The 18,361-nt window shown below is 40.6% G+C and overlaps 1 pseudogene across 1 annotated transcript; it reads left to right on the top strand.

The window, feature by feature from the left end:
* Window positions 1-15,715: 15,715 nt before the first annotated feature.
* On the top strand, window positions 15,716-17,691 carry LOC103720594 (3-ketoacyl-CoA synthase 4 pseudogene; annotated as a pseudogene). The gene has a single exon (XR_015969139.2). The product of XR_015969139.2 is annotated as a 3-ketoacyl-CoA synthase 4 pseudogene (transcript).
* The last annotated feature ends 670 nt before the right edge of the window (window positions 17,692-18,361 follow it).

Genomic DNA, 18,361 nt, shown 5'->3' with positions numbered 1-18,361 from the left:
CCAATTCTGCTAGACATCTAAGATGTTGACACGTGGAGGCACACCGTTTGATCATGCTAAAGGTTCGAAATGCCATAATAGCCCTTGCCATGCAGCAAAAGTTGTCCATCCAGCTGTTCGTTTCTATAGCAGGGCAAGGAGACAAAGAACTTGATGATCAAGTTCTAACTATAATTAGCAAAATATAATTTTATTCATCAAGCACTCATCTTGGTGCAACATTATAAAAATAAGCAGTTGTAATTGGTGGCATGCACGGCCATGTGATGCACACCGTGTAGAATATATTTCTCTCGGCTTGCATAAAGCTAGAACAACAGCACGATGCCACCGCCTTTCTGTGTATCACAATCATTCATCACTAGTCTATCAGCTTGAGCTTATTGGCAGATGTCTTCCTTGGTTTAATAGAGTTTTAAGGTGCGAAGATATTTAGTCAAGTAGGATGCACTAACTGTTAAGCCCAAATAAAGTTAATGTGCCATTGAAAGATGATGGAGACGCAGACATCAATCATCAAAAATAAGAAACACCTCCTTTTCTACATCAAATATAGCCACGTATATTGTATGGCAACAGAACTTGTCAACTTTCACATTATTTAGTAATAGAAGCAGTAGTTTAGATATCATGTTGCATGAGCGAGATGAGGGTGGAGTGACGAAAGACTGATGCTTTCGGCATGTTCAATACAACAAACGGAGATGGTTTCTGATGATGAGGTTGAGAGGGCCATAAAACAATAATGGTTGTCTGCTTGCTTGAAGGGATAATTGTTTCTTTTTAGAAGTGATTGAAGGAATAATTTTTTTTTTCCTTGCATATATGCGACCCTAAAACAGCTTTTGCAGTGAGAAGCGCCGCGAACCATTGAATTAAAGACTCCAGGGTAAGATTCTCTTTGGTGGGGTTCGACCGGTCTGTAAAGGGAGGCACATGGCCGGCTGCAGCCTTTCTCTGCGGACCAAAAGAAAACTTTGCTTAAATAGGTGGATGGCTGCCCACCAAAAGATTGCAGCACATGAAAAGTAGGTCACTCGACCTGGCTCCCACTTAAAAGGGTCGCAGTTTAAGGTGTCCATTTTGGATGCTTAGAAACTGAAGACATCCAATCTTCTGCTGAAAAGGTTATAAATTCCGAGACCATTCATCTCCCAACTACATCAGGTGGGTTGCCTTCCGATATGTCTCAAAATCGATGTTAGCTGACAAGACAAACCGGCCAATAAAAGCGGGCCACCTAACTACAAGCTGACTGCTTATAAAACTTGCCACGTAGCCGATCTGGAAGGTGTGCATAGAATCCTTTGCATTTCGAACTCTCTCCTCAACTGGCAGCAGCTCGACTATGATTGCTAATTATTTCCGAACAAATGCTATATGCAAGTGATTCGCATAGCCAGGAAGTGCAGGCATGATTCACACGCGAAGTACGTGGACTATTACCATAATGGTTAGTTTGCACATCCAGACTATTCGATGAAAGGCACTAGCCCTCGTCTATATATATTGCATTATCAGAGGCCCTCTAGGTAAGTTCTCTTTTAGCTCTCCTACGTTGTTTTTCTGCTACTCTCAGACAACTTCTTATTTCCTGAAAACTATGTTTGACTTAAGCATCAGAAGGTCCCCCATTGGATATGCTCCCGTGGGTGAATTTTCTTGTCTTTGTCATTTTAGGTTGGATTCAATATTCAAGTACAGTCGGAACAACACCTTCGATGTTCAATGTCAACTCAGAGACACTTGGCATTGAAGCTACCGTCGTCCGAGCGCAATGGCCACCAGACTATCACCGTGGAGGTGTGCGACGATCCTCAGCTAACCTTCTCAATCGGGATGGCAGATGAGCCGAGCACTCCAGCGACCCTGGTCGGGTCAATTTCCAAACGACGATACTTTTGGCTCAAAGCGAGCTAATAATTTTTATTTGAATATTTTCATCGAAATAGGATTGCAAAGCAATTGGGGAGACAGAAGAATAGTTCCAGAATCATATGCTCTATTCTATTGCGCCTTCGCCGGTTGGTGGTCGAGAACCTAACACGTTAGACGACTTTTATTACTAGTAATCGCCATAATATGTTACTCTATATTATCACGGAAAGGGAAAGCACAACTTGCGCAAATAATTAAGAATTAGATGCCATTGTCTGGGTTAGGAGAGCCTTAACTCATTTTAAAGTTAACGTATCAGTGGTCACAAGACTGTTAACAAATGTATTATATTGTATTGAGAATCACCAACTAACTTAAATGGGAGAAGCTGATGTTTTTCAGCCGCCAATTTGTATCTCTCTTGTGATGAATAGACTGAGTTACATTCAAGATATGCATTTAGAACAAGATGATGACAAACATGAAATTCCAGGAGGTAAGACTGAAAGTCATCAAATCAGATTGGATTTATTATGCACAAGTTAGGTATAAAATGGCAAACTAAGCAATGGATCATCTCGAGCCCTAAGGACCAGGCTGAGTCTGCTCTACCTCATTCATGTCGGACCTGGTCTCTTGAGACAACTAAGTCATCTTGTGTCCAAATTGGTTTGATGACAATGGAGCATTTATTTGGATGTTATAAGCTCTTGCTCTTTAGGCAAGAACCAAAGGTTCAATTTCATATGCTGTGACCTATATCGGAGTTGTTTTTTTGGAGGAGGATGAGTTCCTCCTGATTTTTTGAAAAAAAAGAAAGACAAAAAAAGGCTTTAATGAAATTGGTGACTGTTTATGCCTATAGGAGGTGAGAAACTTATTTTTATAGAAAAGCTATTTTTCCATCTCTTCCATTTAAAATTTCTAACCAAACATAAGCTACTTTATCATTTCTTTCATTGATCACACTTTCTCCTCTCCTTTTTTTTCTGCGAACCAAATGAGTCCTCAATGCTCTCCACCCATTGAGAGTTTTGCTAAGGGAATAAATAATTCTAGCTCATGTCGCCAACTGCAGAATCCAAGCTATTTAAAAAAATGTCCAAAAGACAGCTATCCAAATATGCAAGTTGGGAACAACCGGGCCTACTCATCTATATATTGGAGGATAAAGAAAGTTGGTGGCTAAGAACTCCTTCTGCCAGAGCGATTGCCAGAACTAAAAGTTTGACGAATTCAAGCTACCAATCAGTTTGATAAGTGAATACCTGCATCACTAAGAAGTTGAAACTACAAATCATACATAGTAATTCTTGAGAGATGAGAGATTAATTGATTTTAGCAAGTTTCTAAATGTTTATAGCAACATAGGTGTATATATTTAACTAGCGATCAAACTTTGGGCTACACACTGCAACTGCAACTCCTCATCCTATTGGACTATTTGTCCTTCGATTCGCTGCTAAACATATCGGTCTTAATTTTTTTCTTCGCCAGTAAGTGGGAGAAGAAGAGTTTATTTGTCATTTCTCCACATAGTGCTTAGGTTGCAGATGTCATGAACATTTTTTTCAAATATATATATATATATGGTTGTGATTGAGATTGTATGAGATTGTATATATATTCAGCTAAGCTTATCAGAGGTATAAAAAAACCTTCAGATAAGATAATAGCTGAATAGACTAGCCGGATAACGGACAAATTTCAGGTTTGACCTTCTGGTACTCGGCAACTAATATATTTAAGCTGACAGACTAGTGGAGGTGGACCTCAGCATCCATAACAAGTGTAGGTGTGACCTTGGACTCCTTTCACTCCATTCAGCAGAGGCCACAATGATGGATGACATGAGGCTGGCCCCGAGTCGCAAAACTTTGAGAGTGCACGGAGAGAAGAGAGAAGCAAGCCATGATTAGAGTTTGGAACTTCTGAAAGGGCGATGTTGGTGGCACTAACTGTGGCCTTTGTGGTCTGTGACGGTCCCCAATTTGGTCTTTTCTTTTTTTTGGTAATAAAAAAAAAAAAAAAAAAGGAAGAGAGGCGAACCTCATCGGCGTAGCAGCTCCCACTGGATCTTCCTTCTACCAGAAAATGTTCGATACAGACCGTAAATTTTCGCGTACCCTCCCCGACCTATGGGTTCCCCCCGCTAGGATTAACACCCATATGTGAGTACGTCACTCCACCACCACCTCAGTACCGTCAGACCAGATAGCGACTCCACTAGATGTGCCAGGCGGAGGGCATCCGATCTCCATATTTAGTCGACGCTCGCGCGTTTCGAACATGGGCCACTCCGGTACAATCAAAGCTCTGTTCCCACCGTGCTACCAATTTGGTCGTTTAGCCTCAACTACATAAATGCCAATCAGCACTCTTGGCTATTAGTGCTGAGGCACCAAACACGCGGTTAGATAGGTCTCTCAAAAAGGTGATTCGGTTGCAGATCACTTCAGTAAGATATTGTAAGTGGATGGTGCGGCCTTGCCATTTTCTCTTCGGAATACTTTGCTCTTTGACTCTTGAGGATGTATTTATACTAGATTTGTGTGGGAAAAAAAAATGGTAGATTTGGTTGTCCTTAGAAGTGCTAGATGTCACGATCTACAAGTTTGCTGAAAATCTTGATGGAGGTAATCTATCATTCTATCAAAATTGTTATATTATATGATTTAATATATACATTTTAGTTTTAAAAGATGCATCTCTCATTTTTCTCTCATGCAAGTAAGAAGCAAGAACTGAACTGTGTATATGACATCAGTTATAGTAGCGTAAAGCTCTGGAGCCAGAGCTTTACGCGTGAAGCAGGTAGATGCTTATGGATGAAGGGACACTGAAGTTTTGGTTATTGTTAGATTATATGAGCTTTTATATGGTGGAGTTTTTTCTATTTTGACAAATTAATTATACTGACCTTCCTTGAGGTTTGGGGTAATTACGTAACCCCCACCGAATATTTTGGAAATATATATTCCACAATCTAACTTTTGCTGACGTTGTTATTCTCCAAATGAGCTTGCTGACATTGGTAAGGATTGGAGAGGAGGAAAGCATGCACATTAGAATTGACGGCTTCTAGAGATATTCCTCATCTTGGAGAACAAGGATGCCGATAAGCAGCAACATGGTTATCCTCCAATGTTATGGATTGTTTGGCTGCTCTTAAAAGAAACTTAGAAAGTTCCAAAGTAGTGGTTCTTTCTTCAGATCTTCTATTTTTATTCTTCCTCAACTTTCATGCTCTTAGTTGGAGCAAAGTGCTGCCCATTCTGGCATTCCATAGTCTTCTTCACAAAAAGGAGGAAGAAGCGAGGGTGGGAGGAAGGGGAAGAAAAATCTTCTTGACAAAATTTTCTCAACAAAAATAACCGAAGTTTATCAGGAAAAACAAAAATAAGCAAAGAAGGTGCCAGCCTACTGCATCATAACCTAAAATAAAACATAGATTTCATATGAGAGGCTATAAAAGGCCCCAAGGAAGTAAAGAGCAGAGTTTAAAACACTAATGTAAGGAACTTCTTGTGGGCATCTCTCCCAACAAAAGCTGCAACAGGTAAGTTATAAGAAAATATAAAATATATAAATAAATCTACCTCATTTTATTAATTTAAGCTTTTGGGACAAGTGGTGATTTTAACATAGTAACAGAACAAAAAGTCTGGCCCACATATAAGAAAGAGTATAAAAAAATATAAAATATAAAAATAAATCTATCTCTGTAAAAAAATATAAAATATATAAATAAAAAAAATTCAGGTCTCCATGAAAATCCATACAAAAAAAAAAATCGAAAAGAAACATCAATTGTCCAGAGTCAAGTATAAAAGAACCGCTCGGAGACTGAAAAGTGATAAGAATGCCCACAAATGGGAGCATTGATTAATAACATGATCTTCATCTGGCACCACAATTTCTCATTGTTTATTACACTGGGAAGAACCATGCAGGAGCTCCTACGCCCTGTTGGACTTAACAGTGTTAGTGACGTAGTATTCCATATTGGCCATGTCTGCAAGCATGGAGGCCTTATAATTCACCCTTCTAACAAGCAGAGAACAACCCAAAGCAGTCTCCAGCTCCTTATCCGCTCTTTCGGATAACAAATTACTCCCTGCTTTCTTAAAGACGTGGGTAGAAGCTTGGGTCGCAGTTACCAGGTCCATTGGGCCCTCAAAATGTCTGTCCGCTGGTCATAGTGCTCGGCCACCTTCATGTTCACACGCCATGCCACATGCCAATCAAGATCTATGACAAGTTGCTGCCGTGCTAACCATATGCAGGATTGTATTCAGGATAATTTTGATGATTAATATTAAAGAGATGGGCTTTGGACAGCTAACTGGACAAGATTTCAGTGCTGATTATGAGAATAACGTACAATATTTATGCATCAAGTGGTTGGATCGATATATTTGGAGATACACCGTCCAAGATTCAAATTCGAATATCTCTAGTTGCTAGAGATAAAAGGCATGATTACTTGAATCTAATAATTAACATCAAGCAAATATATCACTTGGTATGGAGTTCCAGATTGTAGGAGCTGGTGTGAATTTTAAGTACCCTCATAGATGGCTAATTAGGGATGGCAATCGTGTCGAATACGGGTCGGGTCAAAAATTCGTCAATCCGAACCTAACTTGTTTATTAAATAAGCTATAATTTTATATATGAATCCGATATGTCTATTAAATAGATAACCCGATCCAACCTGCATACCCTATCCATTAAACAGATCAAGTTAGGTTAAACATATTTGTACTAGGATAAATGAAGTTAAACAAGTTAAGCATGGCGGTTTAAAAGTCTAAATCTGAATCCAACCGATTTAACAAACAGGTCTAGACAGATTGATCTATTTATGATCGAAATCCATTTATGTCAAATCTAATTCTGCTTAAAACAAATCGTTCATGGGTTAGATTGATGGCTCGGATTATAAATTGTTACCCTTTATGTCCAGTGTTGGATTGGCACTCACCAGTCATAAGAGAGGTGTATTCTTGGATAAAGGAACTGATGTCAAACCTAAATCTGCCTAAAATAAATCGTTCATGTGTTAGATTGATAGCTCGGATCATAAATTATCATCCTTTATGTCTAATGACCCTCCACGAAGAGCCCACCTAGGGCCAGAGTAGGCCTAACCAGCAACCAGGCCATCTCTCTGTTTGTTTTTTGAGAGACGCCACTTGAGGCGGGGGACGTAAGACACCTTTAATTCACTGCACCCAACCCAGGCCGGTGGAGGGGTGACTCTTGTGCTTGGTGGACCCCACTGCCCAATATTTTAGCCTCTCCGCCCAACGTTCCCCACCCACCCAAAGAAAGAAAAAAAAGGCTTTTTATCAAGCGGACGAGGAGAGAAGAAGACGTTGTGGCATGGTTGTCCACACTAAATATATATATATATATATATATATATATATATATATATATATATATATATAGAGAGAGAGAGAGAGAGAGAGAGAGAGAGAGAGGGGGGCTAATAGGCTGCGAACTGGATGGCCTCATATATGGCCAATCACTTTGGAGGTTTCTTATGGGTTGAAAAGAGCAAAGCTGCCTAGAGCGCTCTGGGATATACTGTCTTTTAATTTTTTTTGGATGTGTTCATACTAGAATTATATGAATCATCCGTTCTAGCAAAAAAAAAAAAAAAAATCTCTTAATCAAAACACTCGAAGAAGATAACATGGCATTGAGAAAAAATTTCAGTTTAACTTTTATTATTCGAGATTTTGATTAAAATATAGAGAGGCTAATGTGCTGTAGACTGGATGGCCTCATATATGGCCAATCATTTTGGATGCTTCTTGTGGGTCAGAAAGAGGGAAGCTGCCTAGAACGCTCTGGAATGTACTATTTTTTAATCTTTTTAGATGTGTTCGTACTAGAATTGTATAAACCATCCGTTCTAGCCAAAAAAAAAAAATTCTTAATCGAAACACTAGAAGAAGATAACGTAGCATTGAGAAAAAAATTCAGTTTAACTTTTATTATTTGAGATTTTGATTAAAATATAGATGGAGAAGGACAAGAAAGGATTTGGGTGGAGAAAGATCAAAATTAATAAAGGAATAGATAAGGCCATCATGCAGTCGAGACACTATCAAGACAAACTTGCCCCCACCAAGAAGTGGCCCCGAGCAGAATAGAGTAACTCGCACACATTTGGTTGGACGTGCATAGCATGTTCCAATGCTTGCTTTTTGCCGGCTACGACCACTGGATAGTGTTCGTTATTGCAACCAAATGTAATGATTTAAAGTTGGCTTGGTGCAAATATCTTGCGATAAAGTTGGTATCACGCTGGATTTGTGCCTTACCCCTTCCCACTTGCATGAACAGGCTCATGTCAAATAGCTGCACACCCTGCAGAATTTTATCTGTAGGATATGTAAGATCTTATTACAATTTTTAGATATTTTCCTGGATTAAAACTAAAGCACTTGGAGAATTTAAAAATAGCAAGATCAGTTTATATTGCAAAACCAACATTCATTGTGGACTTGATCAAATATCATTCACATAATATTTTATTTGAACCAGAAGCAAACAACCCCTAGATCCTAGCCTATTAGGATCAAATATCATTCACATAATATGGTCCGAGCCTATTAGGAATCTAGAGCACATATTGACCTGTGGTTCCAAACGCTATGAGCCTGTCACGTTCCCTATTAAATTTTAGACAATTATGTTGACACCTGTCAATTTAGGACCAGTCCCAGAGACACCCCTTTGATTTTGAAAAGTTTTAGACAGCTTCTTTAAGCTTCCAAGCTATTCCAAGCTGTCCTCCACTTTCTGACCAGCGGATGGTATTAGCTGTCACATACGACTAAAATGCCTCCACCCTCTTCAAAATATGTAGGAATGAAGAAGTCTGGAGTGTTTGAGATCGGTGCGATAGGTAATCCTTAACTATGAGCTACATACTAAAATATTTTTGAGATTCGTGCAAGTAGAGAGTGAAGATGTTTCGAATGCTTTGAGATATGTGCAGTGGATGTTTTTTAACTATGGATCATGTACTAAGAGTTTTTTGAGATCCGTGCTAGAACTTCATCGACAAATAGACAATACGAAGGGTATTTTGGTCATAATATAATTTTATATTATCATATAATGGTCATGTGGTACTATTCTATAATGGAGATGAACGACGGGATTAGTTTGGAACAGTTTGAAAATTTGAAGGATTCGTGTAGAATTTTTTAAAGTCGAGAGCGTGTCTTTGGGATAAACCCTAAATTGAGGAGGTATTTCTATATTTTTTTTCAATTTTTCTAGAATAAATGTTCTCGCCAGAGTTTCAAGACTCTTGTTTTTTTTTTTAAGAAGTAACCGAGGAAGTAAGATCCTTCCCTCAGGTTTCATTGAAGAATCAGAAAATGTACAGGTGAGTACAATAGGTAAAAGGGGGTTGCAGCCTTATAGAGCTGGCACATATTAGAGTGAACTGCGGCATAAAGGGATGAAAGTTAGGCGAAGACTGTTTTTGTTTTTGTTTTTTTTTATTTATTTTTTTTTTTTTTAACATGAGCTCCTCACACCAAACGCATAAGAGTACAATCAAAAAAATCAAAAAAATCAAAAAAAGAGTTAGCTAAGCAAGTAAAAAACATCTGCTTGGTTCACTTTAAAAAAAATCTTCCAAGTGATGCACCGTATAGAAAACCACCCAGCCAGCAACTGTGCTGGCATTTCAATACACATACGTAGTTCTGAAGAAGCCATAGATGGAGACCGCTTTAGTAGAGGTTGCCAAGCATAAATTAGACCTCCATGAGAAAGGATTTGGACTTCCTTTCGTGCCGGGTGTGTCACGATTTTTTTTCTTCTTAGACGGTGTATTACACAAACATGATATGAATATAATTGCAAAAATTAAAAAATAAAATGTCTCTGAATGCCATGGGTATATAAGCTTTAGAAGGCCAAAAAAAAGTCTTTCTGAACTAATTCAATGCGCCATTCACGATAAACATGCCTGGCCACAAAGACTGAGCAACAACGCTAAATATCCTGAATTAGACTGTTTGGCCCTGCGTCACCAGGCTGCCCCTGGATTCGGTTGACAGCTGTGGCCAGGTGTGACAAGAGCTTAGAAAAGGAAAGAAAGGGGCTAAGGTTAGTTGGTTGGGTCGCCGGTGGTGGCTTGATGTGAACCGTTAACGACCGCGCGAACGCCTACGTTGGTAGGATTGGACTCTGAACAGAGGGCTATTGATTGAGCCCTCCATCTACCATCCTGACCGCCTTAACTTCAATATAATTTGATACGTATCCTATCACCGAACAAGAAGGCTTTAATTTTTTTTCCGAATAAGATAATGCTCTAGAACAACAAAGTCAATGTTCGAACTCCCATGTTGCCGAGCCCCTCAGCAGTCAACCGAAAATTTCTTTTCTCTGCTTAAACTATCATAACAAATGATGATTTGTCATGACTGCCTTGAAAGAAAATATTAGTTCAGAGGTACAGAATATGTCACGACCAATGAATCTAATACTACTGGATTCTGATGAGCTGACAGACATGTTCCATGGAATGCTTCTGTTTTTGAAATCTTTCATAAAATCTTGAGCTATTGGCGGCAAATATAACCACCTCGCAATATACATTTTGATATTTTTGTGGCATCTCAAATATTTGGTTAGAGTTATTGAAGAAAAGATGAATGAAATTGAAAGGATGGTTCATCTCTTTCCACCGTCTGGTTCAAAAAATAATTTAAAAAAAATGGATAAAAGGAAGAGATTATCCATCTATATCCTAGCCCACCAAATTGATGAGAAGAAGAATGGAAGGAGCACATAAAAATTAGATTTATACATCAACATTTTTTTTTTTTTTTGATGAAGAACAAAATTATCTTTTTATTACTCTATGAAATTACCCTTTTCTTTAAAATTTCTACCAGGGATACATAGGGTCTACGATGGAAGCTCAAGTTTAGTTTTTGAGATGGGACATATCGACAACCTTGTTTTAAAACATTGGAACCGTACGGCCATGACTGGTTGGAACTTGTGGATTCATTTATATATAGATATTGCCCGGGCCCCATATATAACACCCTCAACTGCACTGGTCCTGCTAACTCGATTACGATATGCTTGATGACTGAATCCGGTTGGCTGGTGGTTAATTTCCCGTTGGCATGCTTTTATTGCAGCTCAATTGACCAGAAAAAAAAAATTGAGATTTTTTTACTTACCTAAAGTACTTTCCGTTTTTTTTCTTTTTGTACAGTGGAAGTACTCTCCTTGCCATGCATTGTTTAGTTGCTGCAGAGGCAATTCCATAGGAATGTAAGACCTCCACCAGACGTACGGAACAAATGCTTGTGTTAGCTAGAATGAATGAATAAGCTCAGGGTTGAAATCAACTTCTTCTTCTTCTTCTTCTTCTTCTGAAAAAAAAAAACAAACACTTAGTTTTTCCCAAAAAAAAAGACTCTTTAGAATGTTGAGTTGCTCACTTTTACGGCGGAATTAGTGCACGGCTAAAGGATGGGCGGATGAGGCCGGTCGTTTATAATTGCCTGTGAAGCAGCGGGACCAAAAACTTAAGAACATTCAAGAGGTGGGAGCTGTACGAGAAAGCGCCGACGAAAATCTAACTTGTATAGCCTTCAATACCCATTGAAGGCAGCCGTAGCGGCCTTCTGAACCTCCAAAGCGTGGGATCTGAACGAAGGTCCGGAAGCTTCCATTATTGACCGAAATAAGCTAGGATTGGATGCATTTAAATGCCGCTAATTTCGTATGGGTGATTTGTTTTGTACTTTCCTAGTTTTTAACTAGATATATACGTAGAGTAGAGTGGTGCATGCATGGCTTGAAATATATGCCCCCCTCTTTTCTTTTGGCGTTGAACGGATTTCACTTCCACATGAATGGGCCATCTAGACCAATCTCACACGGTTCAGGCATCGAGTGATGCTATGTGGTCTCTCCTAGAATTCTTCTCCAAACAAAAAAGTTACAATTTGACATTAAAAAAATGTAAAACTAAAATTAAAATTGAAAAATAAACAACTGTCTCTCATCAGGCTAGGATAGAAGGTTAGAATTATTTGATGATTATTTTTATAGAATTAGTAATTTAAATTTACTAAATGTAAAAAAAAATATTAAGAATATTAAATACCAAGTTTGTTCCGTTGTGAATTTGGTTGGGATAAGTTTATAAGTTAGGTAAGCGTCAAAACCATCGAAACCAAATAATTTTTAGTTTTTAACTCTATCGTTGAAACATTTAATTTTGTTTAAGACCACTTCATTTGATTTGATTCCGAGCCGTTCATGATTCAAGAGCCGGCTCTGGTGCGTCAGCAGCACCACCTAAGACGTTACCCATGCACAGGCGATCGAACACGGGTCCCACGTTAGAACGGGAACCCTTTTTTTTTTTTTCAGTCCCTTCTCCGTCTCTCGCATCAATTAATTACCCACTCGCGAGTCCGGTTGTCACATTTGGATTTGAGGCCAAAATTCTTGCACCTGGCCGAAGCAACCCTCTCACCACAGCTGCGGCCTGCGGAGAAAAGGATCCAGGGAGGAAATTCAAATACTTATTTATGTCGCAGTCCCCACATAGACTTGGTTGTAACAAAAACTCCCTGTTCACGGAAAGATATATTTTGGATTCACAAAATATTTTATTTATAACTTGCGGTCCTCATATGGCCACCTTTTTAAGATTAAAATACCAAAAATACCCCCATCAAATGGGCCACCCAGACCATTCTCTCTTTTTTCCATCGAGAAAAGCAAAAAAATATATATATATATATGCCTAGTGAGAGACAATTCCACATAATCACAATGTGCATCATAGCTGATTCTTTTAGATGACCATGCAGCAAGCTCCATCAAGAAAGCAGAAAATAGAAGTAGAACTCAAGACACATCAGATGCTGATAAACAATAATACACGAAATAGCAAAGTCAGCAGGTATATATTGGTATAACGAACACTATTTTTCTTCTAAAAGATATACGCATGCATGATCCTAACCAAGGCATGCTTGCTGCAAACAATGAGCCCAAGAGCCAATCAGGTGTAACGCCAGCACCAATGAAGCAACCCAATCATGAGCCTGATTGAACACTAATTGAAATTAAAGATTATAAATGTGATTGTAAATACTTGATTGCACTTTATTTGCATAAATACCTCACTCTCCATGACATCAATTACTTGTGCCCAGCTTGATGAAATTGTAACAAGATCAAGCAAAGCGACCTTCACAAATCAAAGAAAATTTCATTTAAAATATTGTCTTTATCTATTAACAAGTTAAGAACATTCTTTGTCTTTATCTATCAATTACCCCATCCTACAAAAAAGAAACAAGCTTATCGGTTACTAGATATGTGGATACACTTAATATACCGCAGTACATAGTTAATATAACGCAGTACACAGTTAATATCCTCCAGTACACACTTATTAGATGCGTGTACATGCTTAATCTACCACAATACACAATGAATACAACATAGTACACAGTTAATATTTTCTATACACAGCTATTAGATACATGTACACACTTAATATACCATAATACACAGTTAATATACTACAATACATACTTAATATATGGCTGCAAATACTTAATATATCACAATACATAATTAATATATATACCACACTACACACTTATGCTACTATAGTATACATCTAGTAGATACGTGTACACAATTAGTACACCACAGCACATAGTTAATATACCATAGTATACAATTAACATATCATAATAGACACTTAATATACACAGTACACACTTAATATACTACAGTACATAGTTAATATGCCACAACATACGGCTAATATATCTGCTGATCATGGGGCTAGATTTGCTTCCATTGATGGTGATTGCTAACTTCTAGAAGCAATCAGGGGATGTTAACTCGGATGCTACCTCCCATTTTTGATGGTGGGTACTGGCTTGAACAGAGCCAAAAGGTGGCAAAGATGATGAAGAGAAACAGATACCGTAGAGTGGCTGCTAACACAACACATCTGGACGACACCTCCATCTTAGGCCAACTAAAGTTTTCCCTCCGATTCCAGAGCATCTATCAAAGGGGTTTTAAAACTATTGTCGTAACCATGAGAACGGCCTTAGCTTTTGTAATTAGATTGGATATGGGGGCATACTTTCCTCCTTCAAGGATCCTGAGTTAAAGATGAAAATGCCTATGGACCGGATCGATGTTATAAAATAAGTCCACAGGGTGTTAAATATCAGGGCATGGTCAAAGGATGGACCGGACTTTAATTTTCCAATTTAAATGGGGATGAGGTTGACTGACGTGGACTCGAGCATCGCGAGCACATGCTATCAGCTACTAGAAAGTTCTCATAAAATAAAAAAAAAACACATTGACGTTTACGTAGAGACAAACTTATCATCTACTGATCATGTCTTAATCTTAGAGGCCGGACTCCGCATCTGAAGGCTTTTTGGACTTCCGAGAGGCGTGAGAAAATTCACAGAAGCATGAGAAAGAGATGGTGTGTAAACGTAGAAGGAGAGGGGAGAGAGGAGGGGGAGAGAGAGAGTTGGAGAGGAACCAGAGATGTAGGGAGAAAAGGATGTATATATTTTTATATAAATAGTGTCATAGCCTATCTTTTATGGTTGAAGATAGCTATGTACAGCTCATATACAACTCATGTATACAGCTCATATACAACTTATACATAGCTTATATACAGCTAACAGATGGGATCAACTGTTCAAATCTATTGCATGGCACATATGGCATGAGAGGAACTCATGCCATATCTTTTTGAACAAAAAGCAGACCTCGGCTTCCTCAATCTACCACAGGGCGCTACACTCCTTCAGCTTATGAGCAAATCTATGTTCAGCGGGCTCAATGGATATATAGCAACCAAGTTGTTACCTCCAAGCTTACATCACTGTATTCACAGCTGCGCCCCACGCTCCCTCTTTTCTTTGTATTCTTTCCCACTCATCTTGCACACCCTTCCTTCCTCCCTTTTGTAGATGTAATCTATTCTGTTTACTTTCTTTAATAAATTCTGTGGGAATTGTCTCTCACTTCCTCCTCATTTCTTTCAGAAAAAGAATAGATAATGGGAAGGAAAAAAAAGTGATCGCATGAGACTTTCGGGAGGACATTGCTGCTCGAATCCCAATTTTTCTTACTAAAACACGTAATCTAATTTAAAGGATGATGCTAACTTGGATGCACAAAGACAGGTTTGGATTGCATGGTTACTGAATACACACCTGCATGCATAGTTATCCGCACACAAGCCCTGTGGCCTATGGGGTAGGAATTATAGGTAGCCGTGTTGTTATTATACGGTAATCAAAGGAAAAAAATTTATTAATAATCCACGGTGAATAATTTCTCACAGCGTACGTACGTTTGCATGCAATACCATGCATTAATTTTTTGTTATCTGGAACGGGTACAATCCAACGGTCACGCGAAAAATGTGGTCGTGAAGAGTATGCTTCTTCCGCACGGCTTTCTCACTATGTCCGATGGCGGTGCATGCCCAGCGCGGCGTTACGAGGATGTATATATACTATTTCCGTCCATTTCCAGGCCGGGAAAGTCAAAGTGGTTGGCTCATGCATAAAGACTATCTGCCCATTTTTCCCCACTAAAAAGGGTTGCATGGAAAACGGAAGTCCTTACTTATGACCTTCACTTCCCATGCATGCATGAATCCATAGAATACCAAATTAAAGACCTCCCCCCCCCTCCCCAGTCTTCCAGTTAACGTTTCTCTCAACAAGAAGCTTCCCTTCTTATCCACTTGCCCTCATCCTCTCTCTTTCACCCCCACACCACCCAACTGCCCCAAACTGTATTTTTAACTCTCTCTCTCTCTCATGCCATGCTATGCTCAAAAAAAGAAAAAAAGAAAAAAAGAAAAGAAACTCTCTCTCTTATCTCTCTATATCTATTTATCCCTCTCTCCCCCAAGGGGTCCTCCAAGTAGGTTGATTAATGATGAACTCTAAGCCATAAACCATCAATGCCTATGCTATATTCTTTATAAAATCCCCACTAAACCTCTTCTCCTTGCAGCCAAACCCACACCATGAAGTACTCCGAGACCCTGCTCTCCCTCCTCACTCCTATCCAACTCCTCCAAGCCTCATTCTTCGTCCTCTTAGCTCTAACTCTAAGCCTCCATGCCGTCCTCTCTTCCACTTCCACTCTCCTCCTCAACCAAAAGCTTCTGCTCTTCCTCTGTACCCATAGAGCGCTCGTCTTCTCTCTTCTTTGGTGCACTTTGGTAGCCCTCCTCGCCTACCTCTGGACGAGGCCACGCCCGGTCCTGCTTCTTGACTACGCCTGCTTCCAGCCCGACGCCGACCGCAAGTGCAGCTACGAAGTCTGCGAGTACTTCGTCCGGCGGAGCCGCCTCTTCTCGACCACCAGCGAGGAATTCATGCGCGGCATCTACCTCAAGTCGGGCCTCGGCGACGAGACCTACGCCCCACCCTTCATCTTCCAGTACGACTACGAGGCCAAGCTCCGCTCTGCCGTGCAAGAGGCCTCGGAGGGAATGATCGCCGCCGTCGACGCCGTCCTCTACAAAACCCACGTTCCGGCCGCTGCCATCGACCTGCTCATCGTCACCTGCGGGATGTTCACCCCCAGCCCCTCCCTTTCCAGCCTCCTCGTCAACCACTACCGCCTCCCCGACACCGTCGCCACCTATAACCTCAGCGGCATGGGGTGCAGCTCCGGCGCCGCCGCCATAGACCTCGCTGGAAGGATCCTCTCCGGCACCCGCCGAGTCCGCTACGCCCTTGTCGTCATCACCGAGAGTATAAGCCTCAACTGGTACTTCGGCGACAACCGTTCGATGCTGGTCACCAACTGCATCTTCCGCGTCGGCACGGCGGCGGCGCTGCTGACCAACGACGGGGCTCGCCGGCGCGCCGCCAAGATGGAGCTCCTTCACGCCCTGCGGACCCACCACGGCGCCGACGACGCCTCCTACAGCGCCGCCTTCCAGGAGGAGGACGACACCGGCAGCCTCGGCATCTCCTTGAAGAAGGACCTCATCCGCGTCGCCGGCGAGGGGCTCCGGGCCCACATAAGGATCCTGGCTCCGAGGGTTCTGCCGTGGGCCCAGCTGGTGCGGTACGCTTTCGGGGAGGTGACCAGATGGATGAAGAGCGGTCAGGGGAAGCAGCACGTGCCGGACTTCACCACGGCGTTCGAGCACATGTGCATCCACACGGGTGGGAAGGCGGTGATCGAGTCGGTGGCCCGGCTCATGCGGCTCGATGACCGGGTCACGGAACCGGCCCGGATGTGCCTCCACCGGTTCGGCAACACCTCCAGTAGTTTGCTGTTCTACGAGCTGGCCTATTTTGAGGCCAAGGGGAGGATAAGGAGTGGCGACCGGCTTTGGATGTTGGCTTTTGGAACCGGGTTCAAGGTTTGTAGTTTGGTCTGGAAGACCTTAAAGGATTCGGGTATGGATACTGATAACCCGTGGAAGGGCTGCATCCATAGGTACCCGCTGAAGGCTTGGTAATTTAGAACTTGTGAAAAAACAGAAATAAAAAAAAAGGGAGGAAAAAACATATAATTGTAAACTACCATACAAGGTGTGAAACCTAGTGGGGTATAAGAAAAGGCTTGCTTCGTTTCTTCCATCCCTATCAAGTTTGGCGATGGAGTTGGTGATGGTACTAGTAATATGATGATGATATGATTGTTGTACGTCACAAGGATTGCTACTTTCTTTAATTTTCAACCTATAATTACTTTTTACTATTTTGGGGGTTATATTGGACGGACGTGGGGCTCCTGTGAGGGGTCTGATCTGAGGGTCACGAGGAAAATCATGGGGAAATTGAATGTACTGCAGCACTAGCAATTGAAGAAAAATATAGAAGAGGTCGGGGTTGTCCAATCATCCGCTTTCAGATGACATTCGAAAGCTGCTAAGAAAGTGTGATACCTATCAGATTGTGCATGTGTTTCGGAAGGCGAATCGAGCTACTGATTAGGTCGCTTTTTTTTGTTGCTCATCATTTTGAAGAAAATTTTTAGACCCATTTTGTATCTGTTTCTCCACTTTTGTGCAAATATTTTGTTCCTTGACTCAGATAACAATGCTCATGCAAAATTAGTGAAAACTGTCGTTGTACCTAAAAAAAAAGAAGAAAAATATATGTTCCTTTAAACATACGTGCTTATTTGAAGAAAAAAAAGAATAAGAAAAATAGGGAGAAACAAATGTGATGTCGTTCTTTCCAGATATCCGAGGTCGTTCTCTTGCCCTTTTTATTGCGTACAAATGTGATTGCCGACATTTGTTTTTCTAGTAGGTGCACCTATACTTTTGTGTAGGGTCCTTAAAAGAGGAAGATTGTTTGTTCTTTCCATAGTTTGTACGAATCGCCTACAAAGCTGATGATTCACATAAATGCAGCTATTATTG

Source organism: Phoenix dactylifera, chromosome 9 (genome assembly GCF_051530095.1).
Source record: "Phoenix dactylifera cultivar Ajwa chromosome 9, Ajwa_hap1_PhDact_Kaust_v1.1, whole genome shotgun sequence".
In the NCBI taxonomy this organism is placed as follows: domain Eukaryota; kingdom Viridiplantae; phylum Streptophyta; class Magnoliopsida; order Arecales; family Arecaceae; genus Phoenix; species Phoenix dactylifera.
Note: the sequence above shows the minus strand (reverse complement) of the source record. Positions and strands in the feature narration are given on the sequence as shown.